Raw genomic sequence first — 24,335 nt, 5'->3', positions numbered from 1 at the left:
AATATAAAGTGCTTTACTGACCGAGCTGACAAGACCTAAGAGGGGTAATTCCTAGATATTGGTCCTACCCAAACCCACCGCCGAGTGGGCCGGTTACGCAACACTATCAACTACCAACTCCCTTTAGGTTATAAAATCCCCCTCAGAGGACTTATATTCCGGCTGCGTGGCAAACTCATTACCCTAACCCAAGGGCGGACATCTTCACTCGTGCAGGTGGTCCCAAGAGTAAGCTGGAAATGACACCCTAGCCTTTTATAATGGGTAAGGCCCCACTTTACCCCCCTTACCATTTCATTCACTCTCCATCTTCCCTCCCATAGCCATTAACCCATTGCCTGCTTTACCATTGGTCAAGGTGGGCATCCAGATATTGGTTCCTCCCGACCCCGGCCTTTTCCTGATTGGTGGGTCTTCACTGACTTACGAGAGTGGAGGTCCGCTGAACCCTCAAATGCTGCTGGTTGCACATGCACCTTACTACTCTATTCACCTCCATGGCACTGACGAAGATAACTGAGCACCATACTCGGTTATCTTCTTCAGTGCATGGAGCACCCGACCTGCCGCTCCATTCATATGGGGAACAATGAGAGTACAACTGATCACCATTCTCATGATGGTCCCATAGCTGAAACATTCCCCAATTGGCAATAGTGGAGGATTGTGGATAAATTGCTGTGACTCAACGACCCCTTAAAAGATAAGTTGTCACCATCCCTTTAAATGTTGGTTTCTATTCACATTTTTCCCCTACACGAGGCATCTACCTTAATAGGGATGCACAATCACGACCTGGGGCATTACCCTGGAGCTGCCCTGTGGTCAGCAGTACATGAAAATATTCAGAGATGGGAATATCCCTTTAAATTCATCTGAATAGACTCATGCAATATATGCATTCCTCTACGTGTGCAGTGATTTCTATAGGATGGTGGATCTGTCTGCATTCCTTTAGGCGTTTGAGGTTTTTCCCAATCCCCCTGCGCCACGTCCTGATATCAGTCAATTGTTTCCTCTGAAATTGAGGTTAAACATTTTCCCTCGTCCTCGTTTTTTTTTTTTTTTGTCTCCGTCTTTCCTAAGCCTCTACATTTCATAATTAAAATCTGTTTCTTAAAGTAGTTAGGTGGAGTTAAATATCCGTTCTAAATTTGGAAGACCGGCTTTGTTTCCATGGATACTGACTTCCTGCAAAATCTCGTAAAAAAAAAAAAAAAACGTCTGACAGAAAATCAAATCCCTCTCAGTCCACTTGGTGGGGCAGGAGTCTTACAAACGTCTCCTCGGCATCGAGAATCCGGCACGATATTGATTTCAAATCTGCATTTTTCCGCACACAAACTTTTTATTATGTGATTGTTTTATGGAGAAGATTTAAAGGGATGTTTACCTTAACGAAATAACCTTGTAAAACAAGTAATTCAATTTAGCGGAAATCTTTAATTTCTACCCATGGACAAGGTTATTTTTTATGAATATGTCGACACCCACACTTTAATTAAAAATTTAATTAACGTCTGAAATTTTAAGGTATTTTCCTATCTTTGATAGTCGGGAATTTATCTTTTTTCTTGATTATTTTTCTCGCAGTCTCGGAGTCTTGTAGACACTTTGCAGATGATGGATCGCCAAAGCCAACGGTTCTCATTTAACGCAGTACAAGATAAACATTATGTTCATTGCAAGTACAAGTCTCCGAGTTATTAAAAAAAGAATGGAATTTGGAATCCGCAGTTTTGTTGGTTTTATTTAGCTTTTGTCACTCTGCAGCTCCACTAAACCCGAATTATTGACCAGAAAATGCTCTCGCTCATATTATAATTAATGTGTCATCAATATGTAGATTGAGCTCTATGTGAGGGAGCATGTTTGGAAACTGCTGGTTCATTATTTCTGAACTGCTACTTTTTATACACAGATTCCTGTGCTTCGTTTCCGAGGTTGTTCATTTCCAACAGTTCCTTTTTGTTGGATTGACTTCCCAAAAATATAAAAAGTTATCATATGATGCAAATTCTGTTGAGATTCCCAGCAATAAACTATAGGCTACAGTGGAATCTAGCAACATGCATATGATTATAGCACCCCCGCAGGAGAAAATATGTACTGCATGGTGCCTGGTTGAAATCAATGGACTTGAAATTGTTTCGCAGACTAGGCATGTAAAAAGTTCCATTACATATAGTTTTTTGGCTTTCCTCCCATCACACCTTGGGTTTTGACGCCTCAGTGCACCACATTATCTACTAATGTCCCTGCAAGAAAACTGGTGAAGGCTGGGGAGGAAGTTTATTAAGACTGGCAAATTTATTGTCAGTCTTCAAGAGAACCTGTCAAATGAATCCTCCAAAACTAAATATATTTTCATAATCTGCCTTTAAAAAGCATTGCCCCTATCTCTATCTATTTCCCTCTCCATGCCTGTAAAGTGAAACAATCAGTTCCTAAATCTTTGCACCTGACCTGAGGTGAGTCCAGGTTATTCATGATTCTCCTGCACAGTCATGCCTCCTATATGATATGGAAGGATGTGCAGCTGACCACTGTGCTATAGATTCTAACGCTGAGAGGAGCAGAACTGACCCCCCTCCCATCAGCTCCATCCTCCTCCTCCTTCTCACAGAACTGCACTGCAGATTGTGTGAGGAGCAGAGTTTGCTGTGGCAGTGAAGTCTACAATCTAGTGCTAGGTACTTTGTGTAGCTTCTGTCTTATCTGTGTCTCTCTGATGCAGCAGTTAAAGCAAAATGACCACCAAATAAAAGGTTTACTTTACACAGCGAAATGAGCAGGGTGAGGAGATAGTGGGGTTAACAAGGAAGTTTCCCCCTGACTCAACTTTTTCACTATGGCGTCGAAACCCAAGGAGTGATGGGAGGAAAGCCAAAAAACTATATGTAATGGAACTTTTTACATGCCTAGTCTGCGAAACAATTTCAAGTCCATTGATTTCAACCAGGCACCATGCAATACATTCTTTCTCCTGCGGCTGCTATAGTAAGGTCTTGGGGGGTTCAAAATCTACCCTCCCCTACCCACGTTGTTCCCCACAACACCCAAAGTGAATAGCAGGGTCCGAAGGCAGAAGGTACTTTTGACAATACTAAGCGTTCCAAGCCTCTTACTATGTCTGGTGGGCAGTACCCCAGCTGGGGAAAAATTCTACACATCAGTCTTAATAAATTCCCCCCGGGTGTGTAATATGTAGACATTCGGGAGAGAGAGAGTTAACAATAATTTGCAATATTACAATATATTTTTTGAACTTGATTACTAGATAAAGATTTATTTAAATACTAAGATATCTGGCTTTGATGCTTTTGAATGACATGTGACAAATGATCGGCCAAATAGGTAGAGATAAGAAACAGGGAAAGGCCAAAATTGTTTTAAAGGGATTCTCCCATCTTGTGTGTTTGTGACATATCAAAAGAATACCCCTCCTGTGGAGGCACACCTATTTTTCGAGAACAGGGGTCTGTTGAGCCTGTTCCCACGGCCATATTGAATGGAGAGTTTTCGGCTCATGCTGCGCTCCTTTTCAGGTCCAATTTTGGGCATCCCCTTAGACTTGAATGGAGACTGCAGCATGCGTACCAAGCTCTATTCAGCCAGACCATGGAAATGGGGTCAACACATCCATGTCCTATAGATATGTCATAAATACACTAAATGGAAAAACCAATTTCAGTCAATAAACCTTTCAAAGAGGATCTTTCAGATCACTTCACATTTCTGGAGCTAAAAATATCAAATTATTGGGGTGTTAATCATACAGCATCCCAACAGATCACCTGTAGTGAGGAGAGGACCCATGAGAATTCAGGATTGCCCAAGTTTGACCGAATCCGAATATAAAAAACACCTGTTTGGGTAAGGGTTTGCATACTTCATTGGAAGTTTGAGGTCAAGTTCAGAAGATCCTAATCTGCAAAGTTTGGTATGAACCAAAACTTTGCGGTTCAAGTGGCAGAACTGAGTCACTGCAGATTAGCTCTCATTATATAGGAACTGATTTGCAATACACTGGTCTGACCACTATACAGAGCTTGGAGCCATCTGCTTCCTGTCTGAGAAGAACAGCTGATCGCTGGTGATGCCATGTGTTAGACCTGACTAATCCTGATAGTGAGAACCTATTCTATGAGTAAATTATCAATATTAATATTAACCTTGGAACACCTTTGGCTTCAACCCTGGCACATCACTGCCAAGCTCCCCCATCTTCCTTGTTCCGTGTAGCAGCTAAACAGCATCATGGCCACCAAAATTAGGAAATTAGGAAGCTAAAAGGTATTCGGAACACCCAACCCCCCCATTGGACCAGTGTGTTGGAACCAGAAACAAAGGAGCCATATTCCTCGTTAAGCTGCATTTCTTGTTCTCTTAATGTTCAGACACAGTGAATAATATGGAAATGAATTTTCCAGAGCAGCCCCACAGATTATAAAGTCTCTTTTCAGTGGAATACATCAGTAAACATAATGAGTACAATGATACGGATGCCAAGAGGTACCTTCTGCTGCGTTTTATCACTACCTACATTCCAAATGTCTGAAATTCTGCCAAACTAATTAGCAGGTTCAGCTCCTGTTATATCAAGAGCACCCAAAGCCAAAATGGGTCATAGTCACAGAATCGGGCCACGACTTTCATTAGTTCAGGGGCAGCACGATTGTCATGGGGAAGACAGAAGCAGAGCAATTACACCTCTGCCATGTCATTGAGTACATACATAGTATGGGATTTGCTATATGTCTATGTTTACGCATTACAATGGCTCCTTAGTTTAAAAAGAATACGTCTCCATAATGATACACGTCTATCTTCTTATAGAGTCGGAGGAGACAAGCAGGTTCATATATGAATGTATGGAAAAAGTTACAGACAGTCTAATATATTACTTTCTCATCGAAATCTGTACCTGTTCTGTGCTAAGGAGTCCAGTAGGCGGTCTCACCTAATAACTGACAGCCTTCCCGGTTTCAGTTACGCCAAATAGAACCACCCACTGGACTCCAAGGTACATGAATAAAGAACATAAAGTTCTGCTGATGTTATCCTTTCCCGCAATATTATAGAGAAGATTTATCATGACGCCAGGGTGACCGTAATTTACACCTAATTACTGAAATGTTATGTAATGCTTAGTAATTTTGGAAGTATCCATAATTCCTATACTTTAGTCTTTTCCAGATATTTTCCAGTTTCTACATTACACATCTATGGGACTGAGATTGCAAAAATTTGTATAGCCTTTTTAAAAGTCTCATTATCTTGAGTTCCTCAATCAATTAGGCCTCATTCACACTTATGTAAGTGTATTTTGTCTGAAAGCAAAAAGCTGCAGAATATCAGTGTAAATGTCCACACCTGACTTATTTTGCAAGGACATTTTGACAGTTGTTTGCTATTTTTTACAAGAGGGCAATATGGGCCTGGCCCAGTCTGACTATGGATATACAAATGGGGGTAATTTATCATTAGGCAGCTCCTCAGGACAGTTCTTTGTCTGTTTTCATTTCTTTGGCCCTTTAATAAATGCTCTTATGGTCTACTTTCTGTCTTGGATTTTTTTTTTCCAAAAAGTCCCCAAAAAAGTCTCAAAATGCCCAGAAAGTCCCATCACATAGACCAGCGGGGTAATGGAGTAACTATGAGACTTTTCTAATAGAACTTTTTGGAAAAAGTCCCAAGTCATGAATCTGTCTCTGCACTAGCAGTAGTCCCGTGATACTTTTTAGCAGTAAAAAGTCCAAAAAACATCAGCGTGTCTTTTTTGAGACTTTTTACGCCCATAGAGTCAAAAATCCCAGGATCCCCTATTATTTCAGAAACTATATGTAAAATTACATATCTGATAAGCCATCAACAATGGGTGAAGGGGATTATTTTTTAGGCTATGTCTGAAACATGAAAGCCCACATCTTAAAGGCGGCCATATTTGATAAAGGTCAAGTTGGTCATGTAACAGATCAAAGAATGGCCTCAGAAATCACTTGCCGCAGATCTTATTTACAATATCTCTTGTGGTTCAAATGTTATCTAAAGTTTGGCTATTAGTTATGTCCTTATGGGGGTTTCCTCTAACAGATCAGAGTTATTAAGTTAATAAGGATTTTACATAGTAAGTGCTTCTAGGCGTGGTAAGTGATGGAATATGCTGGTGCTCTCTAATCATAGATAGAAAAAGTAAAATTAGTTCAGTTTCTAGTGTAATATGGGTGTAAAATGTGCCATAATGGGAAACTGCCAACAGCAACTACAGAAACATAAGATGAGTCAGATATGTGGCAGCATTCAGGGGCGTAACTACAGTGGTAGCAGCCATAGCAACTGCTATGGGGCCTGTAGTGTCAGGGGGCCCCGGCATCCACCATGACAGGCTGCTGAATAGAGGATGTGAACCATTATATACATATTATGATACACATCTTACATATGTTTATAACAGGGCACATCTTCCACAGTATACAGGATGTATCGGCTGCTCAGATAAGAAATGTCGGGGGAGGGGACAGCAGAACGACAGGACCAGGGATCTCTGAATCCTGCCGTCTGCTTTCCTCAATGTTGTCAGCAGCTACTGGGACAGATCTGTATAAATGTATATATCATCGCACAATGGGCATTACATGGCCGTATTATTAGTCCCATTTTATATGATTATACATTCTGAGGATATCAACTTGGTCGTAGCTTTTTCAGGTGAAGGATTTCTTTGCTGCAACTAGTGTAAAAAAATATGTTTCCAAAGTAGAATCCATGGAATAGCAGAAGAGGTTAAGAGCAGATGGCGCTGATAAATGATGTGGCATTTCGGTGTTTCTGCTTATTCTGCATACATCCACCTTGGAGGAGCATGAGAAACATGTGAGCAAGGTGAGAAGACAAAGGAAAGGACTTTAAGACGGGTGTTCACTTTACAATTTCAGCTCTAAGGGGATGTTCACACCTATCAGTCATACAGTATATCAAAAATATGCACCAAGGTGCTGAGTTATTTTGTAAAATCTTGGCCATATCTTGACATTTTGGAAGCAGTGCATGCCTCTATAAAGTGGGACCGGGGTGAGGGTTACTCCAGTCTGACCATTTTATTTAAAATTAATTTTAACATCCACTGCATGTCCTGCCCTTTTAATAGAAGCATTTTAATTCTATAAAGTAACATCTTCTACTTCTTAAAATGGGGTTTAATAATCCCTTTATACAAGGGTCAAAATAGATTAAAATTAAAATATCTTCTTCTTGGCTATTTATCTACATCAAAATGTCTGGGTGGTTATTACCTGTGTGTGAAATTGGACCAGGAATTGTTAATTATTATAAAAGGGATGTTTGTCCTATGAAGATTACACAGCTCTTCCATTAGCTTACTTTCTATAATCACACTTATGAAAGTGGCTGCACTTGGCATTGCAGCTTGGCCATGTTCACTTGAATGGGACTAGTCAGTTGACAAGTGGACCTTTGTCACAAACCTTTGATGTGAAAGTGGCGCTCCCATTCCACAGAGACTGCCACCACACTGCCCTAGTAGCAGAGCCAATCTGCCTCAAGATAGCCAACCCTTCAACTACAGGACTAGGTCTAAGGTACTTCCAAATTCCTGATCCATAGCCAACCAATTCACCACTTCATGGGTGCCTGCAGGAAGGAACATTTACAGCCTGTTACCTGATACTGTTTTGGACTGTGTGTTATTATAGAGATTGTGAGATGCAGAGATTCCCGTTTCCATGTGTGATCCCTGGCCTGCCGTTAACACCATGGGCCTTCCCTTCACCATTCGCCCATATATCCAGGGAGCCACTGTGGTCCCTGCAAATCCAGCAGCAATGTTTGGGGCCCTAGACCCAAACCCGGACATCAGACAGAAGTCTGCATTTGGAATTCAAGCTTATCCCACTGCCGGTAGCAATTGCAGGTGGTAACTCTTTAAATGCCACTGGAATGTATGCTTCCTTTTTCCCTATGATCCTTACTCCCATGACATTATCGTTCTTGTCAAGACCATTTAAAGGGTAATAGCAGCAGGTGGTGCCAACACTGATTGCGGGTATTTCCGGTAGTGGTGCGCAAAACTTTCAGGTTGGGTTTGGCAAAATTTGAACCTGAACAGATCTGCTCATCCTTAGTGCCAGTCTCATATTGATCACCTTTACTTAGAACATGACAACCCCTTTGATACAATTTTCCCGTCTACTGTAAATCAGGTGCCTTGGGATGACAGTACAGATCAGAAGGCACAAATGTTGGTATTACGGCCAGCGAACTCCACTTTGTAGACATCACCCTGCAGCCATGTAATACATGAATTCTTATTTGTATGCAATTATGCTCATCATTATTCATTGTATTGTTGTGCACATAATTAGGAATGTTCCTCTTGTTCCTCCCCCATGTTCGCCATCCATTGCCTAAGGGAGTATATCATTAGTACATTACGATAAATTATGACCTTAAGTGCTATGTGAGTGGGGGAAATAACATGTCTACTTTGTAATGGAGTCACAATCGTGCAGGACTTGCTGGGGTAATATTCTCCATGTTTTATCGGCGTGTTTATTCTGAAAACTTTATTTACTGTGTCTTCGGGTCGTAAATTTATACTATGCATAAAGTACTGGTAGATTAAGTGTTTTTTTAGAGCCTGGAGAGATTTACTCAATGTAGTTGTTAAAAACATGTGAAGATTGTTTTTATATCTCATTCGTATGGAATTGTTGTAAATTATGTCACCGGGAAAGGTTTCTGGGTGGTGATTTACGGACTCCATAATTCCCCTCTCTTTTTTGATGTTATTCTAGCCACTATGTGATCAAGAAAAAAGATAATATATACAGTACAGACCTGACTTGTTTCTCTCCGTTTGTCAAGCGCTCACAAAAGTGGGATTAGGTTGATGTAGAGCTTGTTTCTAATTTGCCGGCGATACACAAGGGGGGCATATATTTAACTAAAGCGCAAATAATGTTAGCAGGTAATACTGTGTAGAGTTTATAAAACTTTTCTACTGCAATAGCAAGTTTGCTGTAGGCAGCAGATAAAATCTAAAAAAAATGGAGCTGAGGTGCAACAATATTGGGGCTGTACATTAAGTACAAGTGTAATGGGAGATGTAGGGAAGTAGTGATGAGCACACCTATTCAGGTTCGTCTGAACCTCAAACAAAAGTTTGGTTACCGGAACCCAAAAATCCTCTAAATGCAGCCGGCTTCATTTAAAAGTATGGGACCGCCATTTTTCCAATGATTGCCATTCACCGTGATTTCAACGGTGAGTGACAATTCTGAGGAAAATGGCTTTGCTGGCGGCATTTAAAGGGTTAACACCCACAATGGGTTTTGGCACCGATCCCAGGTGTCAGACTCATCAGCAAGGATAACCCTGAAATTCAAATCTGAACTTCTAGCTGAACCTGAACTTCGGAGACCAAAATCTGCAATGTCTGTACAGGTCCACTCATTCCTCCAGGGAAAGACTATACAGGTGACTTACTTGGGTTACTTAGTGTGATTAACCCCCACTGTTGAAGCCCCGCCCAAGATGGCGTCTTTATGCTAGATTCTACTCCCTTAGCACACAGAACTCAATTCTGTCAGGAAAACCAAATTTGTGAAAATCCCACACCACATGTCACACATGCACAGCCCAGGGGGGCACAACAGGGGGACATAACAACCCAGGGGGGCAAATGTACAATTTATGTTCCTATGGGTTGTTACTGCACAGAATGTGCCACTCAGTCACACACCTATTCCATACACCTCCTCGCTGCCACCATTTGCAATGATGTCTTATGAGACACCTCAGCACAGGACAGCACACATACATCCAGATACACACTCTCCTAGTACCGTACAGTTCACCTGGACACATCTATAGCTACTTCTACCACGCAGACACACACAGGGTAACAAGGCTGTAATTTGCCTCTCCAGAATGGAAATGTATAGAGCCCAAGGATAATTTATTAAATATTAATTTATTATGCAAAAAGGCACAATTCTTATAGGTTAAACAATTGTGAAATAAACAGACATACATAAAAGCAAAACAATAAAATAAAAAGGGATAAAATAAAGGAAAGCAGACCTTACTAATTAGAGTGGCAAAGAGATCCCTGGAGGAGAAACAATGAAAATCCTGGGCAGCTCTACATAACTTGTTGCATCTTCTTGAAGCTGACAATGAATAGATGCTGGCATGCTATTTCGGAATAACCACCTAATCCGGCCCATCTGTCATATGAGGGTGTGTGGCTATAACAGGATCAAAGTAGCACATTTGTCTACATGAACTAACAAATCCAACAATAACAAACACCTTAATGAAATGTTGGGCCGGTTGTCTAATAACTGTTTGGCTCCCTAATCCTAGGTGCCCAACACCCCTGGATGTTGATCACAGATTGATTGACCAGAAATCAAAATACTTGAGTTACGTCCAGGTTGTCTTTGACGTATCATTTTGCCATACTATGGCATACACACCTGGGAAGTCTGTATCAATTAAGGTTTGCAATTCATGGGACAGAGGAAATACAGAGGGGGGAGGGGTTGGTAGATGAAACTGTTTGTCAAAATTTAGAGGTTGCTCCATAACCCATAACTTATTACAATTTTGGTAGTTTTTAGATGTTATCAGAAAAATGGTAAAAATGTGCTCCGTTATGATATGCTATGTTTCACTTTCTTGTAGTTCCTTATATCTTATTGACAAATTTTCTATACTAGAGTCTATGGAGATCCATGTGTGAACTATCACCCATCATCATTTTGTATGATGGACTGTACCACACATTCTCTCCATAAAGGATATAACCTCATATGACTGTTATTAATGATAATTTGAAAGGTTCCTGTTAAAAAGGTATAAATAAGGAGCTCAAACAAAGCCTCCCTGACTATATACTTATGGTGGGGAGAAAGAGATGGAACGGAAGAGTCATATTGCACTTCTAGCTAATACAGATGATTTTCTGTGCTGCAGTATCATGAGATTGATAGCAAGGAGGCGAAAAGGAGAATGTTAAGGAAATATAATCAAATCAAATACTTTTTGAAGAAGCAGCACTGGAAAAAGTTAGTGCAATATGCATAGGAGAAGGACAGAGTGTGACCACAATCGGGCAAAGAAGCAAAGTGGAAAACCGGTCTTATTTCAAAGTAAGGTTAGAACTTATAGACCTTACATGCTATGACTTAAGGTTTTTCTCTTCCAGAGTCAATTATGTAGCAGTTATCATGAGTAGGGATGAGGGACTTCAACCTCTATGTTTGTGTCTGTACAGAACATTGCAGGTTTGGGTCTTTGAACCTGGACTTTAGCCAGCAGTTCGAGTATGGCGTTTGCCCCCACCAGTAACACCTGTGATCAGTGCTAGCACTGATTTTGTGTGTTAACCCTTTATATGTGTGTCGCTATTTTCCTGGGAATCGACATTATGCTGGAAGCAGTTAAAGGGTTAACACCTGCAACTAATGCTAGCACCGTTCACGGGTGTTGAATAAGCAACAAAGCATTTAAAAGGTTAACACCCGCAATCGGTGCCAGCACTGATCACAGGTGTTACTGGCGGGTGTTTGGATACCCAAATCAAACTTTTGGTTGAGGTTTGGCCAAACTTGGTGAACCCAAACCCCATCACTAATCACAGATATATTTCCAACCTCTCTATCAGTCCTGGTGTATACAATTTTAGTCTCCCCAGGATGTGCCCATATTGGGGCACATTTACTCACCCCGTCCCCAGAATTCACCAAAAGTGCATTGTCCGATGATAATGCACTGTGGGGCGATTCACTAAGATCGTGCATGTGTCGCCTCCCACGGTCCGATGGAGTTCACCATCCTTTTAGTGGTGCATGTAAGTGCTTGATCTTGCAACACAATTTGAAAGTTAAATCCCGTGCTCAGTCCGAATCAGATGGATCGTCCAATGGCACACCCCCTAATCTGTGTCGCATGGAAGCCAGCACAGCTGTGCTAAAAAAGGATTGCATGTGCCAAAATCACAGTGCAGGCACTTCTTAAATACCTGTGCAAGTCGTGCAATCCCCGAAAAAGGTGAACAGTCCGACAAAAATGAGTAGCGCGACCCAATTAGCCCCATTGTTCTCCTTCACTGAGCTGCTCTCTGCCTCCAGCCCCCACCCTTGGTCCACCCTTGCATACTGATACACACAGACACCCTGAGTTCCTGTCGGCAAACAACAACACATCGTGAGGAGAGTAAAGCTACAAGCTCAAGGCAGATAAGATCTTTATGCGGGGGAGAGGGAGGGAGGTTTACATAGAGCTGACAGTATGTAATGGCTGTTATAGAGGTGAGAATGCCATGTGAAATATGCATCTCATGGATCCCATCATCTCTCCTCTCTGATCTGTCTCTTCTTGCTTTTCAATTGTCAGATACTGGTACAATGTTCAGAAGGTAAATAAAAGTGTAGATAAACCTCTTCCCTGATAATCTAAGTACATTGTCATCACACATCATCTCATAGCACAGAGGTATCATGAAGTTTTTGCTTAGAAAGTCCCCATCCACACTCTGGAATCTTACACTGACCGTCACTGAGTGATAGGAGCTAAAGCAGCAATAAAACAGAGTAAAAATTTAAAGTAAGGGGGTTAAAATGATCTTTATTGTGTAAACATCACTAGGGGATTGAAATTTGAAAAATTTCTTTCATGGGCAAACCCCTTTAAGGACAATTTAGTTACTGCAGGATGTAGTCATGTAATGCACATAATTGTAGTAAAAATGTATATTAAATAGTAGTATTTATAGTAAACGCATGGAACATGCCACTAGGATCACATGGTATCCAGCCAACAGACAAACTCTTCACTGTGTCTTATAGATTTGGAACCCAAATGGCAAATACTTCACTCCAAAAACTCCAAAAATGAGGTTTTATAATCCTATAAACAGTGCCACATTTATAAAAGGATGATTGTCACATATATATGTACATTCACTGGAAGCTGAATAACAAATGTTTTGTTATTTCTTAAAAATTTACCCTTTTGGCTAAAACTACTGTAAGTAACTGAGAGTGAAGTAAGTGATCATTTTATGTGCAGGCCCATTACTGGCTTCATTATACAGGGTCTAGTTTGTGTAATAGGAGCGATACATTGAATTCTTCTAGTCGTACACTCGCTGGTTGTTATTACCTCACCCACAGTCCGCAGTTGCTATTTTTCTTCATTACAAGCTTTTCATATCACTCGTTCTTGTGATTTTGCTTTGTTTCCAGTCCAAGGATTTTTATTGGATATTATGGTGTTCTTTCTACTTACAATAAGATCTTTTATAATTTTTTAGCTGTTAATTTTTCATGTTTAAAGTTTATACCGGGAAAAGAAAATATTTTAAATCCTATTAGCAGTGGACAAAAAAATAAAAAAAAACTGTGGTACTCACCTGTGATCCTACCAGGTGCATTTTTCTAAGTGCATCAAGAATTACACCAGAATGTAGCATTATAGTGTAGAATATGGCCTTGCGCTCTATAATTATCTTCATCAATGTCATCACTATCACCTGGTCTCACCATCACTCATTTCTCTCATCCACAGCTATGTCTTAGTTTGACACCAAAAGTCAAAACATCTCTTGAAGTATTGTTGTTTCTCTGCACCTTTCATGCACCTTTATCCAATAGTTGCTGCTTTCTGGAGACTTAGTGACTCCTTTCTTTGTCTCTCTGCCCTCTTGTTAACACCTGGTAGTTTTAACTAATTTGTCCTTTTTGTAAGTGCATATATAAGTGCACAAACAGAATTATACCAGAATTGAACCAGTATGGAACAAAGGGACTTTATCTGTAAGAACTTGCCTAACTCCTGCCTTTCAAAATGTTATCTGGAAAGCATAATTACCTTGTCCTCCATCACCTTCCCAATCCTGTGGACTTGTAGTGCCACTTAGAAAGATGCACAGTCAAGATGGCGCCGCTGTAAGTGTCTGCCTGTGCATTGGCCCTGGCTTTTAACCCCCATCCCGCCCTGTGGCAACTACTTGGCACTTACACTCTATCACACCCACTTTCACCACTGAGCAGATCAACAGCAGAAGGAGCTCCATGTCACACAACTGGTTGCAAAAGAGCAACGGAACCAGAACCTGGCAGCCAAGAGCACCAGTAGCAGCTTCATCAGAGCACCTGAAATGCAAGTGATCACAACCAGTGCTTTATAGCAAGTCAGGAGAAATGCTGCACCAATGCTCTGGTGGTAGCCATCACCAAGCAGCTCCGGCAAAAGTACTAGGCAAAAGTATTGCCGCGGGCAGTGTATCTTCTGCCAAACCAATGGCAGCTCTACTATAGTAGGCATGTCTAACTAGCCTGTGTCTATCTGTTACTGTGATTAGTATATTTTCTTACCGTAATTGTTTCCCCATATGTTCTGTTAAGTTTTCATGTAACCTGTATTTTGCTGTATCGCAATGTTGTGTAACTGTTTGTATGCAACCCATGAACTAGTAACATTATAAGAACGCACCTCTTAAAGTTTATTTATGCATCTGTAACGTTAAGCCTATCTCTAACTGTGTCGCGATTGCCAGAACAGTGTACAAAAGAATTTTCCCACAGGGGATCAATAAAGTTGTATAAATTTTTATCGTATAGTACTTACCCCCACCGATTCTACAGACACTTCCTGGTCCCCTCTTTTCCTTGATTCCGGTGTGAATTCTTACAGATGTTATCAATAGAATATAAAATCTCAGATGTGTATTTATTGGAACTCTCTGCCGCAGGAGGTTGTTATGGCGGACTCTATGTACATGTTCAAGAGAGGCCTGGATGACTTTCTGGAGAGCAAAAATATCACGGGTTATGGGGATAAAACATTTATTTAATTCTTAAAGGTTGGACTTGATGGACTTGCGTCTTTTTCCGGCCTTATATACTATGATACTATGATTGCTAAGTAATGTTATACACTAACTTGTTCCCTCATTCGTGGTGGCTCAAGGGCTTAAAGAGGTCTCCAGGGTCTCCTCCCCACAAAACACACACAGTGGAAGGGGGAAGTGCTGCACAGTATAACAGACTTTGAATTGCAGCATGGTAAAACCACACAGAGCCCTTCTAGCTCATTAGCACAGTATTCAAAGTTGATTTTTAGAAGAAAGGATACCATAGATAACAAATATAAGAAGATGGCACAAATCACTGTGCCTGGATCTATGAGTAAGTGCCATTGGTTCATCATCTCTTATGCCATTTGAGTAAGAAGGAGAGAGAAAAGATAACATATTTTAGATTTTTCAATTATTAACTTAAAAAAATGTCAGGTGACTAGGGATGACCAGACCTGAAGCACAATGTGCAGGTCCATGCCGAGCATTGAGGCTTTCAGCTCCCTGGGAGTCTGGGCTTGGCTTCACCATTACAGCTCCCCTCCTCCGGTTCAAGGGTGTGTTAACACTATAAATTCCACTGCCCAAGCCGTCACTGGCATTAACTTCTGGATTGTGGCTCACCAATGACGTCAAGGGGAGCTAAAATGGCGACACATTAGGTCCAGGTATTAAGTCCCTAACCCAAGCCTAACTTTCAGGTCTGGTTTGGTGAACATGGCTTCAGTCTTCCTTAATAGAGTTTTCGGGTAAAAATATTCATGACCTACTGAAACAGATATCTCAGTTATTTGTGTAGTGGCTGAACTACAGCTTAGCTCCAATTGCAATGTCTAGGATATGATCCGCAGTAACTTGGTCTGACCACTACACAGAGGACTGTCTGCTTCCAGTTGGCTGGGTGTTGGATCTCCACCAACCTGATACAGAGAACCTAATCTATGGATATTTGATCAAAATGTTCATCCTAGAAAAACCCCTTTAAGTGTTTAGTAAATTTATGCAGTAATATTCATCTGTTGTTTGTTCTCAGTGACTATATAAGTTTGTGTAGGAGGAAGGAATCTAGAACCAGAATAAATACAATACGAGGCAACAAACAAGCCACATCTGGCATTACTAAATCAGGCTCTGGAAAATTGTTCAATGAGGAGATAAAACAATTGAGTGCATATAAGGTAAAGGAGAAGTGCGCTGCCTTCAGCCTGGATTAGACTTCATAGATCCCAGACTCTGATTATCTCCACAGTCCACAATCTATTGCTCCTGTTTAAATGGCCATAAAGCCTAAATACACATATACAAGGACATATCAATAATTTATTACATAAAACACACTCAAAGATTTATTATTAGTATGCAAATCCAACATATCAATGCATCTCCCCAATTTAACTACATTAAGCATCATGCACAGTGTCACATAGATTTTTCATAAAGGTAAAGGTAGAGGTAAAGGAATATGCAGAGCAACACACCATCTAGGTATTCCTTCACATTTCCATAAACTTTGCATACATTTACAAAATATAAGACAACTATGCATGTAAGAAACTTTATAATATATTTCATTAGAGAAAATGCTTCTTTCTCCACTTGTCTGACTGTTTTACATTCTCCCCTTTTCTAATTAGAAGAACATGAGTCTATGTTCAAGCAAGGTTCTTGGAATACAATAAAACAATGGACTGGAGTGTTCCTTTAAAGGAGTCGGCCTCTTTTCAATAAATCTGTTTCATTAGACATGTCTCTGCATGTATATGTACATGTCATTTCCTCCTTTCATATCTTCAGCCTTTTTCTGTTATCAGCATTCTGCTCTCTGCATATTTACACAATTTCCTGTTCCTCACTGCTCCAGCCTGACTCCGGTGGCATTGCCCACTGTGTATCTCACAGTCTCATTGACAAACACAGAAATAAGGGAGGCAGAAGGAGCAAGATGAGTCGTAACCTTTTTCTGCAGCTCCTCCTATTCATCAGTGTTCAGACATGTAAACAAAGAATCTTGGAGAGTCTGTAGACAGCACTAAAGTAAGTATCAGGACTACCGAATCTCATTCAAGGATGTGAACATTCAAGGATTGTTATCAAGGCAGTAAAGGCACAAGGGTAACTTATGTAAAAGAGTGGCCAAATCCCCTAACACATAATTAGAGTCATCAATAAGATGCTGCTTGGGGTTTACTCTATGGTTTTGAGGTGACAGGTTACTGTTAAGGAAATACATAATGACACCAATGAATACATTTCCCCAGAACCTCTTCTCCCGGTGCTGTTCCCAGTCAATCACTGGTGATCCATTGTTATTAAAGGGCATTGCTCTGAGGAAGGTGCCGGAGCCTTAACGGGTCCCTAGTCTGCTAAGATGTCTGATCTTCTTCTGACTGAGTCCATCTTCAGTTTATTAAATTTCTTTATGCATCTATCTGTTTCTTCTTTCTATAGACAATGTGAATCACTGTATAAAGGGGTGTTGGTGAGTGGTGTAGAGAGAAGAAAACGGGTGCCCCAGTATCACCAGTAGAGCAGGTCTGCCCCTGACCCTGCAGTGGTTTTTATGAGCTTACAAACTTCTACACTGGTAATAACTCTCTGTATAAGAAAAGATCTGGGTATTTAGAAATACAAATAAACATGTAATGTGACTGTAGTTTCCTAATTTTTGATGTGACCCACATTTCTGTGCCCCCAGATTTGCTGGGATTTCATTTGTACGGCGACTGACTGTGTTACCAATATTTTCTGCATTGATTTTTGTCTTCCTATTTTTGTCCTCAATATTAACAGTGAACCCTCTGATCTCCTATAGACTTTCTGACAACAATAATTAGAAAACTAAATGAGCATTTTCACCTTATCAATAACCTCTTTCCGTGTGATAAAACAATTGAATGTTCATCTGTTAACTACTCCGCCAAACGCAACCATAGAGTACACGATGGTGGGTCCTGGAGAAGAGAAGACATGGAAAGGAAAGATATAGCAAAGTTAGTTGAAAATTGATTTCTACTAGAGATGAGCGAGCACTAAAATGCTCGGGTACTCGTTATTCGAGACGAACTTTTCCTGATGCTCGAGTGCTCGTCTCGAATAACGAACCCCATTGAAGTCAATGGGAGACTCGAGCATTTTTCAAAGGGACCATGGTTCGGGAATAAAATGTGTTATTTAATTGAAAAAGAATGTCTTCTGATAAGTTAGCAGATGTATGCATACATCTGCAATCCATTCTTCACTGTTCTGCGCGTATATTATCTCCCGACAAGTTAGCAGATGTGAAGAACAGTGAAGAATAGAATAAAAACAGTGAACACAGGATCATTTAAGTGAAAAACGCTGTGAAAAACACAGTGAAGAATAGATTGCAGATGTTCGGCACATCTGCTTACTAGTCGGGGTCCGTGCTGCTGCTCCCCGGTGTCTCCGTGTTGCCCCTCCCCGAGTGTGTGTCCCTCCCCGAGTGTCTCCCTGCTGCCCCTCCGTGAGTGTCTCCGTGCTGCCCCGATGTCTCCGTGCTGCCCCAGCCCCGATGTCTCCGTTCTGCCCGTTCCCCTGATGTCTCCGTTCTGCCCATTCCCCCGATGTCTCCGTTCTGCCCGCTCCCCCGATGTCTCCGTTCTGCCCGCTCCCCCGATGTCTCCGTTCTGCCCGTTCCCACAATGTATCCGTGCTGCCCCAGCCCCGATGTATCCGTGCTGCCCCAGCCTCGATGTATCCGTGCTGCCCCAGCCTCGATGTATCCGTGCTGCCCCAGCCTCGATGCTCCCCCGGTGTCTCTGTGCTGCTCCCCCCGTTTCTCTGTGCTGCTCCCCCGGTGTCTCTGTGCTGCTCCCCCGGTGTCTCTGTGCTGCTCCCCCGGTGCCTCTGTGCTGCTCCCCGGTGTCTCTGTGCTGCACCCTGGTGTCTCTGTGCTGCTCCCCGTGTTCTTCAATGTGTTCTTCACACATATATATTGTTCTTCACATACTATTTTGTTCCGCGGGTATCTTCCGATCTGTAATCTATTCTTCACTGTGTTCTTTACTGTGTTTTTCACTTAAATGATCCTTTCTTCATTGTTCTTCACTGTGTATTTTTAATTAAATGCTCGATCTCGAGCAGGGGAAATACTCGTCCGAGCAACGAGCCGTTTCGAGTACCTTAATACTCGAACGAGCATCAAGCTCGGACGAGTATACTCGCTCATCTCTAATTTCTACACAAGTAAACTTTTGCATATACTGGGGCACATTTACTTATCCAGTCCGGAAGAGTTCCAGAAAATGCACTTCAAGAAGATTGTGCGCCCAATTTGCTGAATGTGTGACTTCCCCGATCAGGTCCACTGGAGTTCACCATCTTCCTCTCCTTGAATGTAAGTGCATGGCTTGCGGAACAATTTTTAAGTTAAATCCTGCGGGTAAATCCCGCACTCAAATGCTTAAAGAGAACCTGTTGCTTAAACTAATCACACTAAACATATCACTGAAGCTATTATACAGCAGTACAACTATCTCTATACTGTTCCCTCCCATACCTGAAAAGTTCCACATTCCATTTGTAAAGTTGACTTATCATCTATGCCAACGACCCCGTACATATTCATGTCCTTCCTGCTCAGCCACAACTCTAGCTCATTCCCCTTGCTGAAGAGAATTCCTAAGGGAAGGATGAGCTGAATTATGTTAAGCGAATCACATACGACCAGTGTCTCTCTCAACTCTCTCATTCACACCTTCCTCAGGAACCATTTTCAGCGACTAACAGTTCACTGGGCTGAAGAAAAAGCAGGATCCTTGTCAATCAAAATGGTGGAGGCGGGGCTAAGCTAGAAAACATGAATATGCATATATGGGGAACCAACTTTAGAAATGGACTATGGAACTTTTCAGGCATAGAGAGTAACACTATAGGGATAGTTGTACTGATGTATAATAGCAGTTATCAAAAATATGATTAGTTAGTGTTGGTAAGTGTAACTGACAGGTTCCCTTTAATTTACATAAATACTGCTCAGTATTTTGTACTGCTTCTAAATATTAGATCGAGAACAACCTGTTTTCATTGTGTGCTTCCAGGTAGACCTTCCAGGCAGAGACAACCTAGAATATACAGAATCATAAATGGATATCATTGAAGGAATCGGAGGACAGCTGACCCTCCACACTGTACAGATAGAAAATGAATAACTAACATAAACATAAACATAAGTCCAGATAAGCTGAATATTTCTTGCCTTATTCAATGGGGCACATTTACTAAGTGTCCGCGGACTGCATTTGCATCGGGTTTCCTGACTTTCCCTTGTTTGCTCCGCATTTAACTGGGTTTTTCAGCGCACGCGATTGGATTTTTTCAAAATCGTGTGACACAAATCGGGACAACCCGACTGATTCGGACTAAGAGTGGGATGTAACATTCAAAATTGTGTCGCAAGCCGTGCACTTACATGCACCGGGAAGAAGATGGTGAACTCCGGCGGACCCGAGTGGGGAAGTGACACATGCAGGAAATTGGACCCACGATCTTAGTGAATCCTCGCCGGACAACACATTTGGGAATCGCCCCAAAATGTATATAACATATATGTGATGTGTATATGCTGTATGTGTACACAGGGTATGGTATGTGTATATACTGTACTATACTGTATGTGTGTATATATGCTGTATACAGGCGGTCCCCTACTTAAGGACACCCGACTTACAGACGACTCATAGTTACAGACGTACCCCTCTGCCCACTGTGACATCTAGTGAAGCTCTCTGGATGTTACTATATTCCCAGACTGCAATGATCAGCTGTAAGCTGTCTGTAATGAAGCTTTATTGATAATCCTTGGTCCCATTACAGCAAAAAATTTTGAAACTACAATTGTCACTGGGGCAAAAAAAAAAAATTGTCTGGATCTACAATAATAAAATATACAGTTTCGACTTGCATACAAATTCAACTTAAGAACAAACCTTCGGACCCTATCTTGTATGTAACCCGGGGACTGCCTGTATTTGTATATGGCACTGTATGTGTGTATATATGCTGTATATTTGTATAGGGCACTGTATGTGTGTGTATATGCTCTATACGTGTGTGCATGAGTGTGTAAACATGTGATTGTAACTTTGAGTATACAAAAATGCATACTTTTTAAGTGGGAAGGGGACCCAATTCAGAAGCATGCTAGGGGGTCCTGCCTCTCCTAGTTACACCCCTCCTCTGGGCTGGGTGTATATTCTGGCCTGTTATACCTGTATTGTTACCATTTCACTTTTTCATTGAATTCCATGGATATTTGTTGCTTTTTTTCAGTTTTTATCCCTTCCAGTTCTTCCTCTTTTAAATAACTGCACTTTAATCTCAGAAAGTCTATTTTTTGGATTTTTACACATAAACTATTCGTGCAGTATCTGGGAAAAATGTTGAATTAATTCTTGAAGACATCAAAGTAATTTAGTCTCTCTCTTTCGAGGGAAGACTCCAGTGTAATTTCTTCCCTTCTCTGCCCCGGTGTGCCATGTGATGGGAATTGTAATGGAATAAAACCCATGAGATAAGGGAGAGGTTGGGTTTGGAGCGAGCACTTGCCCTGCACTTGCCATTAGACACAGGGAATACTGAGCTTGCACTCACCCTCACCTTCTTCCCTGTGTAATGTATATGAGCTGCTTTCAGGGACATCTTACTTTGATTGATTGACTTATTGTAGCACTTAGTATGCGATATCAATGTTACATTGTCACATTCTGCTATTACACAGCGGCTATTGGCAAGTTTCCTTTAGTGTAAAGCAGTTTTATGAATTCTATTGATTCATTGATCATTTGGACCGGTGTGAATGTATTACATAATGACAACCGGGAAGACTTTACTTTGCATTTCTCTAAAGAGACGTTTAGAATTTATTGCAGTGTACAGGGAATATATACGGACCATGGCATGTACTATATCAAATGGCAGGATGGGTGTTACTGTATAATAATGTACTTTAATTGTAGTAAACAAGGTTATAGAGCAGGAGGAGCTGAGTGGATAGTATATAGTGGTCAATTTGTAGGCAGCCTTTTATAGAGCAGATTGTACATAGTGTTCTATCTTCAAGCAGCATGTTATAGAGCAGGCAGAGATGAGCCGACTGTACATTGTTTCGTATCTGCAGGCAGCATGTTACAGAGTAGCAGGAGCTGAGCAGATTGTACATAGTGTCCTGTCTGCAGGCAGGATGTTATAGAGCAGAAGGAGCTGAGTAGATTGAACATAGTGTCCTATCTGCAGGCAGCATGTTATAGAGCAGGAGGAGCTGAGCAGACTGTACATTGTGTCGTATCTGTAGGCAGCATGTTATAGAGCAGGAGGAGCTGAGCAGATTGTACATCGTGTCCTATCTACCGGCAGCATGTTATAGAATAGGAGGAGCAGAGTAGATTGTACACAGTGTCCTATCTGTAGGCAGCCTGTTATAGAGCAGGAGGAGCTGAGCAGATTGCACACAGTGTCCTATCTGCAGGCAGCGTGTTATAGAGCAGGAGGAGCTGAGCAGATTGTGCCTAGTGTCCTATCTGCAGTCCATATGTTGTAGAGCTGAAGGAGCTGAGCAGATTGTACAAAGTGTTACTTGCAAGCTGGATGTTATAGAGCAGGATATGCTGGACAGCTTGTACATAGTGTCCTATCCGCAGGTATCATTGGTCCTATGATATTCTCATATGGGCCATCTCTGTTGGGTGTTTGTGTAACATCCTGACACATCAATGGTCATGGTGTTGAAGAGATTCCTTTTCCAGGATGTTTTAATTCATCCCGATCACAGAAAAACCTCTGTAAATTCCACGTAAATCCATCCTTATTCCCCGCCCCCCAATGCATTGTACTATCCCAGGTCCTGTGCACCTGATGTGTGTATGATGATGAGTATATCGCCAGCGATCCACACTAATAGGTTCTGGCAACATTCAAGAGAGAAATATTTCCGCACAGATATTTATTTTCTTTTTGCTTTAGAATTAAAAAAAAATGTGGATTTAATTGAAAAAAGTTTTAATCTTAGATCCATCTGCCGGAGGTTTAAAAATAGAATCATTTGAAGAAGATTCGTTCCCACTGGGCATATTGCGAGATACATCATCAAAATAACACGTCTGTTGGAAACTAGTGAGCTATTAGCAACTTCTAACTCGAAATAGGCTCCGAGAACTTGGGAAGAATGGAGCAGATGTAAGCGAGTACCTCTAGCATTTTACGGCACATCTCTCCCTGAAAGAGAGATCCATAAGGATAATTACAGTGGGGAAACGAGTCACGATATGGAAAATAAAATTAAGACGCCAATGTTTTTTTTTCTGTTTCATGCAGCAATTAAAAAAATGAAATGATGTTGTTATTTCCAGCAATGAAGAATTTTTTTTATAGCTCTTCATCTTCTGGTCATCGGTCTGATTGTGTGTTGCGCTGATGTGTTCATCGCTGTCCACATTTGGCGTAGACCAGGTTGTCTCTCGTTGCGTGCTGTCATCTCGGGGGCACCACGCTGGAAGATTCTGTCAAAACACAATTCGATGGTGAGAAAAAGTATTTTCGAGCCTTCTAAAAAAAAATCTTCTAGTATTTGTTACAGTGAGTTTTAAAAGGATTTACTTATATTTCACATTTAGTATCCACCAATTAGGGGTTACATACAGTGAAACATCTATGGAAGACCACCCATCTGTGACATAACCCCTCCCTAAAAGACATTTTTTTTCCATTATACTCTAGGGAAGCTGCCCCTCTATGAGCAGACCACCAAGGTCAAAAGACCAAAAGATCAGGGTCTTATAACTATCCCCCATAATAAGCTAAACCAGGGCTCCATTTACCGTAAGACCGAGGCTGCACGGGGCCACCGAAAGGTATACAATAGCAGAGTAGATATCCAGCACCCGAAGGTGTAATGTACAAATCCGTTCTTTATTCCATAAAGACTGGCATGGCACGTCAAAGATACAGGCACGTAGTAATAAAAAGATCTACGCGTTTCGGCATGTAGCCTAAGTCATGATCATCAGCCCAGGTCAATACTTGGTCATGATCATGACAATGACAAAGGCTACACTACGAAACGCGTAGATCTTTTTGTTACTATGGGGCACATTTACTTACCCATCCCTGGAGTTCAAATAAAGTACATTGTATGATGATAATGCCCTGTGCCGCAATTCACTAAGATCGTGCGCCCGATTATCCTGCATGTGTCGCTTCCCCGCTCAGGTCTGATGGAGTTCTCCTTCTTCTTCCTGGTGTATGTAAGTGCTTGGTCTTGCGACACAATTTGAAAGTTAAATCCGGCGCTCAGTATGAATCAGCTGGATAATCCGACGGCACGCCCCCGATTTCTGTCGCAAGGAAGCCAGCACAGCCGTGCCACAATCGGATCGCGTGCGACACAATTGCAGCGCAGACACTTATTAAATGCCTGTCCAAGCCGTGTAAT

The 24,335-nt window shown here is 41.4% G+C and overlaps 1 protein-coding gene across 13 annotated transcripts in view; it reads left to right on the top strand.

Moving 5' to 3' along the window:
• The window catches only part of ROBO2 (roundabout guidance receptor 2), a 766,105-nt gene that overhangs the window by 175,850 nt on the left and 565,920 nt on the right, over positions 1-24,335 (top strand). The window lies entirely within an intron of this gene.

This window comes from Engystomops pustulosus, chromosome 2 (assembly GCF_040894005.1).
Source record: "Engystomops pustulosus chromosome 2, aEngPut4.maternal, whole genome shotgun sequence".
NCBI classification, from domain to species: Eukaryota; Metazoa; Chordata; class Amphibia; order Anura; family Leptodactylidae; genus Engystomops; species Engystomops pustulosus.
Note: the sequence above shows the minus strand (reverse complement) of the source record. Positions and strands in the feature narration are given on the sequence as shown.